Source organism: Haliotis rubra, unplaced genomic scaffold (assembly GCF_003918875.1).
Source record: "Haliotis rubra isolate DU_JTF1 unplaced genomic scaffold, ASM391887v1 Scf1009, whole genome shotgun sequence".
Classification (NCBI taxonomy): Eukaryota; Metazoa; Mollusca; class Gastropoda; order Lepetellida; family Haliotidae; genus Haliotis; species Haliotis rubra.
In genome coordinates, this window is record NW_025764903.1 from 2,428 (window position 1) to 11,025 (window position 8,598).

The window sequence follows — 8,598 nt, forward strand, 5'->3', positions numbered from 1 at the left end:
TCTTGTTTGGTATCTTGGTGTCTCACGATAACTGTCGTTAAGTATAACTAATAATGTCTTATTGGTATCTTGGTGTCTCACAATAACAGCTGTGGTATAACTGTAATGTCTTATTGGTATCTTGGTGCCTCACGATAACAGTTGTGGTATACTGTAATATGTAATGTCTTATTGGTATCTTGGTGTCTCACAATAACAGTTATGGTATAACTGTAATATCTTTGGTATCTTGGTGTCTCACAATAACAGTCGTGGTATAACTGTAATGTCTTATTTGGTTTCTTGGGAGTTTCACAATAACAGTCGTTGTATAACTATAATATCTTGTTTGGTTATCTTGAGTTTCACAATAACAGTCGTTGTATAACTGTAATGTCTGGTTTGGTTTCTTGGAGTTCACAATAACAGTCGTTGTATAACTATAATGTCTTGTTTGGTTTCTTGGAGTTTCACAATAACAGTCGTTGTATAACTATATTGTCTTGTTTGGTTTCTTGGAGTTTCACAATAATAACAGTCGTGGTATAACTGTAATGTCTTGTTTGGTTTCTTGGGGTCTCACAATAACAGTCGTGGTATAACCATAATGTCTTGTTTGGTTTCTTGGAGTTTCACAATAACAGTCGTTGTATAACTATATTGTCCTGTTTGGTTTCTTGGAGTTTCACAATAACAGTCGTTGTATAACCATAATGTCTTGTTTGGTTTCTTGGAGTTTCACAATAACAATCGTGGTATAACCATAATGTCTTGTTTGGTTTCTTGGAGTTTCACAATAACAGTCGTTGTATAACTATATTGTCCTATTTGGTTTCTTGGAGTTTCACAATAACAGTCGTTATATAACCGTAATGTCTTGTTTGGTTTTTTCGATTTTCACAATAACAATCGTAATGTCTTGTTTGGTTTCTTGGAGTTTCACAATAATGTCTTGTTTGGTTTCTTGGAGTTTCACAATAACAGTCGTTGTATAACTATATTGTCCTATTTGGTTTCTTGGAGTTTCACAATAACAGTCGTTGTATAACCATAATGTCTTGTTTGGTTTCTTGGAGTTTCACGATAACAGTCGTTGTATAACCATAATGTCTTCTTTGGTTTCTTGGAGTTTCACAATAACAGTCGTTGTATAAAGTCTTCTTTGGTTCCTTATAAAGTCTTGTTTGGTTTCTTGGAGTTTCACAATAACAGTCGTTGTATAACTGTAATGCCTTATTGGTATCTTGGTGTCTAACGATAACACTCGTGGTATAACTGTAATGTCTTATTGGTATCTTGGTGTCTCACGATAACACTCGTGGTATAACTGTAATGTCTTACTGGTATCTTGGTGTCTCACGATAACACTCGTGGTATAACTGTAATGTCTTACCGGTATCTTGGTGTCTCACGACAATAGCTGTGGTATAACTGTAATGTCTTATTGGTATCTTGGTGTCTCACGATAACAGTCGTGGTATAACTGGAATGTCTTACTGGTATCTTGGTGTCTCACGATAACAGTTGTGGTATAACTGTAATGTCTTATTGGTATCTTGGTGTCTCACGATAACAGTTGTGGTATAACTGTAATGTCTTATTGGTATCTTGGTGTCTCACGATAACGGTTGTGGTATAACTGTAATGTCTTACTGGTATCTTGGTGTCTCACGATAACAGTCGTGGTATAACTGTAATGTCTTACTGGTATCTTGGTGTCTCACGATAACAGTTGTGGTATAACTGTAATGTCTTACTGGTATCTTGGTGTCTCACGATAACAGTCGTGGTATAACTGTAATGTCTTATTGGTATCTTGGTGTCTCACGATAACAGTTGTGGTATAACTGTAATGTCTTATTGGTATCTTGGTGTCTCACGATAACGGTTGTGGTATAACTGTAATGTCTTACTGGTATCTTGGTGTCTCACGATAACAGTCGTGGTATAACTGTAATGTCTTACTGGTATGTTGGTGTCTCACGATAACGGTTGTGGTATAACTGTAATGTCTTACTGGTATATTGGTGTCTCACGATAACACTCGTGGTATAACTGTAATGTCTTACCGGTATCTTGGTGTCTCACGATAACACTCGTGGTATAACTGTAATGTGTTGTTGTTGTTGTCTACCTCATGTAATGAATACAGTTTTCTCTTAAGGAAGCGAGGGGGAGTTCTGTGTGTCTATGCAGCACATACCAGCAACACTGTCAACACCTGTACGATGGGGTTGTGGTAATCACCAGGGACTAATTGTTTGATCGGCATTCTAGAAGTTGCTGGGTCAAAAATGAAGCATACAACTTTATGAATGATTTATTGCATAGAGCGACGTTTCGTTGTAGATTCTTACACCGTTATTAAGCTGCGTATTTTCCACTGGACACCTTGTATGGCGGGTCAAGCTATAACATACCCAGGTTCTTACCACAATTAGCATCTGATTCTGTTATCAGCTAGTTTTTGTCTAAGATATATAGAGATAGTATCCATGATGCAGCTATTTCCAAATCGACCGCGCTTTATATTTCAGACTCAGTGAGATACCATAAGGAATGAATATCCCATTCAGACACATTGTACTAATCACGATCCGCCCGGTCGTTGTTTTATTTCATTGATGGTTAACGGCAGGTATAAAGAAACGGTAAGTACAACATCTTTAACCTCATTTTGTATGACGAAGCCAAGGAATCGAATTACCTAAGTTTCGTTTTCCTATAGTCCGTTTGGCTCAAAATCGGACCGATGAATTGCAATCTAACTCGAAAACAACTAAACATAATCAAGTAATCATAATCATAACATCAGACCAACTCTGTGATTTTTTTTGCAGAATTTATGACCTAAAAATACAAAAGTTGTTTATCGAACTATCATTAAAATTTTGACACAGTTAACAATTTGTTACGAGGGAGGACTGCAAAGGGAGGAACAGCCAGGTGTACGCGAGGCCCGTGCACAAGTGCCGACAAAGTCATTGATTCATTAACCTGTGCTGTGCCGTCTCCATCCTTTTTAGCACACCTGGCTGTTCCTCTCTTTGCAAATCCCCCCCCCCTCGTAACAAATAGTGTACTGGGTCAACATTTTAATGATAGTTTGTTAACCAACTTTTATTATTTTTAGGACATAAATTCTGAGAAAAAATCCCCACAGAGTTGGTCTGATGTTTGATTATGATCAGTGTTTCATTGAGTACTATATGTTTAGTAGTTTTCGAGTTAGATTACCGCAATTCATCGGTACGATTTTTGAGCCAAACAGACTGTAGCAGACTTTCTATCCACTTGGCCATGTGACCGGAAAAGTAAGCACTACTATAAAGCAAGTGTAACCAGACAAGGGTTTGCGCTACACTGTGTAAACAAACATATTCCATCTAGCTCTTCACTTACTAATGTTCGGTGAAGTGCATCAGTCCTCATCATGCAATATCTCTATCAGGTGAATTGTTGTTATGACACAGAGCAACATATTATTTTTAACGCCTTTACATTTGAAAAACGAGGTTTTCGCTGTAGTGCGTGGATCTACTCAAGAACCCGACATTAACCTACTGCCGACGGATATGTGATGGGGTAGTTCTGAGGTTCAGTATATATTTGAATTACCTTGAATGCCAAGAATATCCACCAGAATCAGTACGGGTGTACTTACTATGGAAATGGAACAAGAAAACCGACAGCAACCAAATTCACATTTAATGTCACATTCTATCCAAAATCGTGACATGATGTCACAGTTTTGTAGAGGGTTAAGTGAATAAATATAAGCGACAAAATCCTTCACGTAAGCATCCGACATATCTACTGAAGTATAGTCCCTTAATGACTGATTACTACCAACCCCGTAGGACCATACTCATGGTTCGATCACCAGGAACGACTTCACAAGTACCGATACCTGTTGGTCAAGTATTACCTTTCTAGTACTGATGCAGCTCATGCTTGCGAAATAAAATAGCGACGATGGCGCTCATATTCACATACTGCTTGATGGCATCATAGAATGATGCACCTGCATAATTTTATGTACGTGTAAACATTTACTTCATGTGTTTATTATTGTTTTAGTTTGAAGAAACCAGACATCAGCTGTGTGAGGAGACCCGACAAGGACCCCTCTGTGGACATGATGATGTAGTCTGTGGATAACATACTGGAGATTGAGGCGTCTGTATTACATGAAGAACGGTGTAACAGAATAGACGTCACTCGTTGGGCCTGACATCGACCGAAGTCACGTCTTCAGACAATATCAGCAGGCCATCTAACTTAAGCTTGTAATTCACAATGGCATATGAGAAATGTATTCGATTTGGAAATAATCTCCTCAGATCCATGAGTCACAGCTTTTAAAATATAACAGACAGTTTCCTTCCAGCACGTGCAGCATCAAACACGTGGCCGCTCCGAGAGAAAAGAATTTTTAAAATGACATATCATAAATAAAATATTCCTTGGAATTGTGTCCAAATTTGTACGATAAGCGCATTGCTCTCCGGTACGATGTGAACTTTGTTCTACAGTCATCCGCAGGGTGTAGTTGTGTTTCAAGCTTTATGGAATTCCGTGCCATTGTTTCCATTGGAAAAAAGTCGGAATATAAGATGATCCTATGCTTAGAGGATTCAAAAACTGATATGAGTTGAAGATGCATGAAGCTGAGAATCTGTTTCATTGAAATGTGGATATTCCAGATGTGTTGATGGATTAAGCCTGTACTCACTAATCTTGACAACAAATTGTGTCAGCCACACAAAACCAACGACTTATTGTCATATGCAGCTTATACTTCGTGCTCTAGCAATAGCCTGTGTGTAAAACTAGAAATTGGGTATTCGATGAAGCGGACAGCGACCGTGCGATGTTACACCTCTGCTGTGATTTCCATGAGCGGGGCGAGTTCTTGTCTCTGGCCGCCTGCCTGAGTTGAATTGCAAATGTGTGGCCTTTCTCTGATCGACAGACTTTTCAAACCACGGAGCAGACGACATAGGGTTTGTTTCTTCAGACATGGCAGACGCGGATGTCTCTGAGAAGATCTCACTTCATACAATAGAGGAGGCGGAGGACGCCTCACACGAACCCTCAAATACCGTGAGTACACTCACAAAGTACACATTGTTATAGAAAACAAATATATCTGCGTATCAGTTGCTTATGTCTGTTTGAGGAGGTGTGTTGAATACAGAATGACACATCGGTGTCATGTAGTTTAATCTTCCCAACATTGTTCGTGTCAGAATACAACACAACTAAAGGGAGTATTGATTTCCGACAAGAAGTTCAGGTTTATTGATAGATGGAGTCCTACGTAGGAGCATAGTCATGCTTTCTATTCACGTAGATTTGAAGATATGATTGATCGTGATAAATCATCGCCTTGTGAAGGATTCACACAATAGAGGTCATTAAATGCCATTGGGTAAAACATGAATGGTAGATAGAATTATATATATCCTTGTTTTAGTGAATGTTTCAGTCATAAATATATGTATGACACGAGAGAACTGTTGCCTCTTACTTGGGCTACATTTGTCAGAAACACAAAAGCCCCAGCTTTCGAAACAAATATGAGTTTAATTCTTTGAAGGGCATTTAGAAGTGGAATGCATAAGAAAAGCAAGATTTATGGATGTCAACTTCCTTATTGTGAATAACACGACGTTTCGGAGTGTATGCTTGCGCCTTCATCAGGTATATGCTTGCTCCTTCATCAGGTATATGCTTGCTCCTTCATCAGGTATATGCTTGCTCCTTCAATATTGTTAAATATGTTTTCTTTGTAGTCCCCCAATGTACGTATATATATCCCCCTCTTACTCCCTACCGACCCGTGAAGGTCCGGGTTAGAATAAATCTGCCGTAACCCAGCTCGTATCGGGCCAAAACGGTACCAAACGCTGGTAATGTAGAAAGTATGTTTAGAATTACTGGCGAGAGACACCTACATTCAGGCTGTCTGGTTTTGCAAATACTACCCGAAATGGTCATAAATTGATATTTAGTTAGAAAACATTGCAGTCTATAGATACATACACGATTTTTTACAAAATTTGAGATATTCAAGCTGGGTTTTTCATCCTTGTATGAAGGGCCAAAACGTACCGAACGCTGGAAATGTAGAAAGTATGTTCAAATACTGGCGAGACCTCAACATTCGAGAGATGTCGGGTTCTTGCAAATAACACCCGAAATGGTCATAAATTGATATTAAGGTAGAAAACATTGCAGTCTATAGATACAGAAACGATTTTTGCAAAATTAGAGATATTCAAGCTACAGTTTTTCATTGTCGTAAGAGGCGACTAACGGGATCGGGTGGTCAGGCTCGCTGGCTTACAATTAGTTGACACATGTCATCGGTTCCCAATTGCTGGATCACTGAATTGTCTGGTCCAGACTCGATTATTTACAGACCGCTGCCATATAAGCTGGAATATTGCTGAGTGCGGGTAAAACTAAACTCACTCACTCTTACTCCCTACCGTTCACCTGGTGAAGGGGCAAGCATACTCTCCGAAACTTCGTGTTATTCGCAATAAAAGTTGACATCCATAAATCTTGCTTTTCTTAAATATGAGTTTATAAGGGAATAGCCTTAACTTATCGACCGAGAAAGAAATAGAAGATGGTGTTTGCTTGAGCGGGTATATTCAGGAATCTCTATTTGTTTCCACTCATTTGTAATGTGTACAGTTGTCCTGTGAGTGGCATGCCACCTTGAATATGCAGGAAGATGATATTTCATCTTGATACTCGAAGCATTTGTAGTTTGTGTTACTTTCATGGTTTCTATCTGTTCCGTTGGTCGGCACCATTCATTCTGGTTGTTTTGCATTACTATGTTGCCTATCACGTCAGATGGTCGAGAGACCAGCTCATAAAACAATTTACTTTCGTGTTTGTCTTTATTTTAACGAAATTAGTAAGCAGGGGATCGCGTCAATGGACACGTCAGATTATCTTGTCCATACTCGATTGTTTACAAGCCGACGTCGTATGGCAATAAACTAACATTTATTTTCTTATGCAAATTATTAGAGTGGCAGGTCCTGGTGGAGAAGTATAGTATTACCTTTTTTGAGAACACTTGAGTGTCATCAGAGAGTTTCAGTGGTCTTCTTTATTGCTCTTTGCTTGTTCCCAATGGATCATTGTCTGTGCATATGGCGTGACTCAATTGTGTCTCGTGTGTTTAACAACGTAAGTAGAATTCCTACATGATGGCACCTCTGAGTGCTGCTTCAATACCACTCACGTTCAGGAGAGTGTGTTGTAAAGTTTTCCTTTTTCTCGTCACCATTCTGAAAGTCTGATTGAGATGTGTATTTGTTTGACATCTTGTCTCGTCCGACACACATTTCCTGTAGACATGTTGCAAATGCTGAAGAAACAAGGCCTCAGACGTAAACCGATCTTGTCCCTGCCGTACTGGCCAGCGGGAACAGTTTTGAAATTCGGAAATTAGGGTTGTCACTGTAGACATGGGAAAAGAATAAAACTGACAACAATACATGCTTGCTTAGGTGATACGCAATCTCTTATATAGAGGATTTAGAGGGAACGGGCAATACCAGCTAATTTGTCATCATATTGTCATACCAGTCATTGCACTAGTTACCGTTAAATGACATGTCATTAGCGACCACGAACAGTAGATAATAGAACACAGTGATGACAAGGCAGGTCTGGCTTTAATGTGTGTTTTATTTTTTCTTAACTGGATAGCGGTAGAAGCAATGGTGCCAACACAAATTATGCAAAATAACAATAGTTTATTGGACTTGTTTATACATAATTGAAATGATGTTTTTTTCTGTGCCAACTAAATGTAACCTATAGTTTGTTAAACTCTGCTGTGAATGTGTCTGGATATCCATGTTGCATGTTAACTATTGTCCAGCGTTTGTGAAGACCCTATTTCTAACAGCGTATGATTACTCTTGTTATATGTCAGCCATACAAATAGTCTGCAGCTTCCTTTAAAAAGCCTTCTTGAGAAAGTTTACACCGGGTTTACCGGACTAAAACAATACTGCAGATTTCATTCATGGAACATCCCCTACAAGTCAATGCCTCGTCATCTACTCCCATTACGTTATGTTCCTGTTTTGTAATCCTCTGCATACCAAGAAGCGGCGCTTTCCTCCTGATTTTTTGTTTAAAATCTGGTGTAGTGTAGATTTTCAGGTCCATCGATTACTGGATTGTTTGGTTGGTTTCGGACGCTTTCATGGCGGCAGCAGTACATTAATGCGGTGTCAGACTATACTTACCTATCTGCTTGCCAACTGTTGATGGGGTGCTACCGTTTAGGGCAGGAAACGCTTACCCTTTTAGCGACACGTGATGAGCATCACTGATTTTCAGTGACCCATTCATATGCTTCTCATAGCTATTAAGTATTTTGTGCCCAAAGAAATCTCGTTTATACATATTTTATGTCCAAAGGAAATATGGATTGGTAAACAAAGCAAAATACTTACACATCGATTACCGTTCAAAGAACAATATACACACTTATCTAAACATGTGACAAAGAGAAAGATGTAGGTCAACAGAGTAAGACTTCTTCTGAGCTGGTGAGATTGCCAACGTGAAAACAGG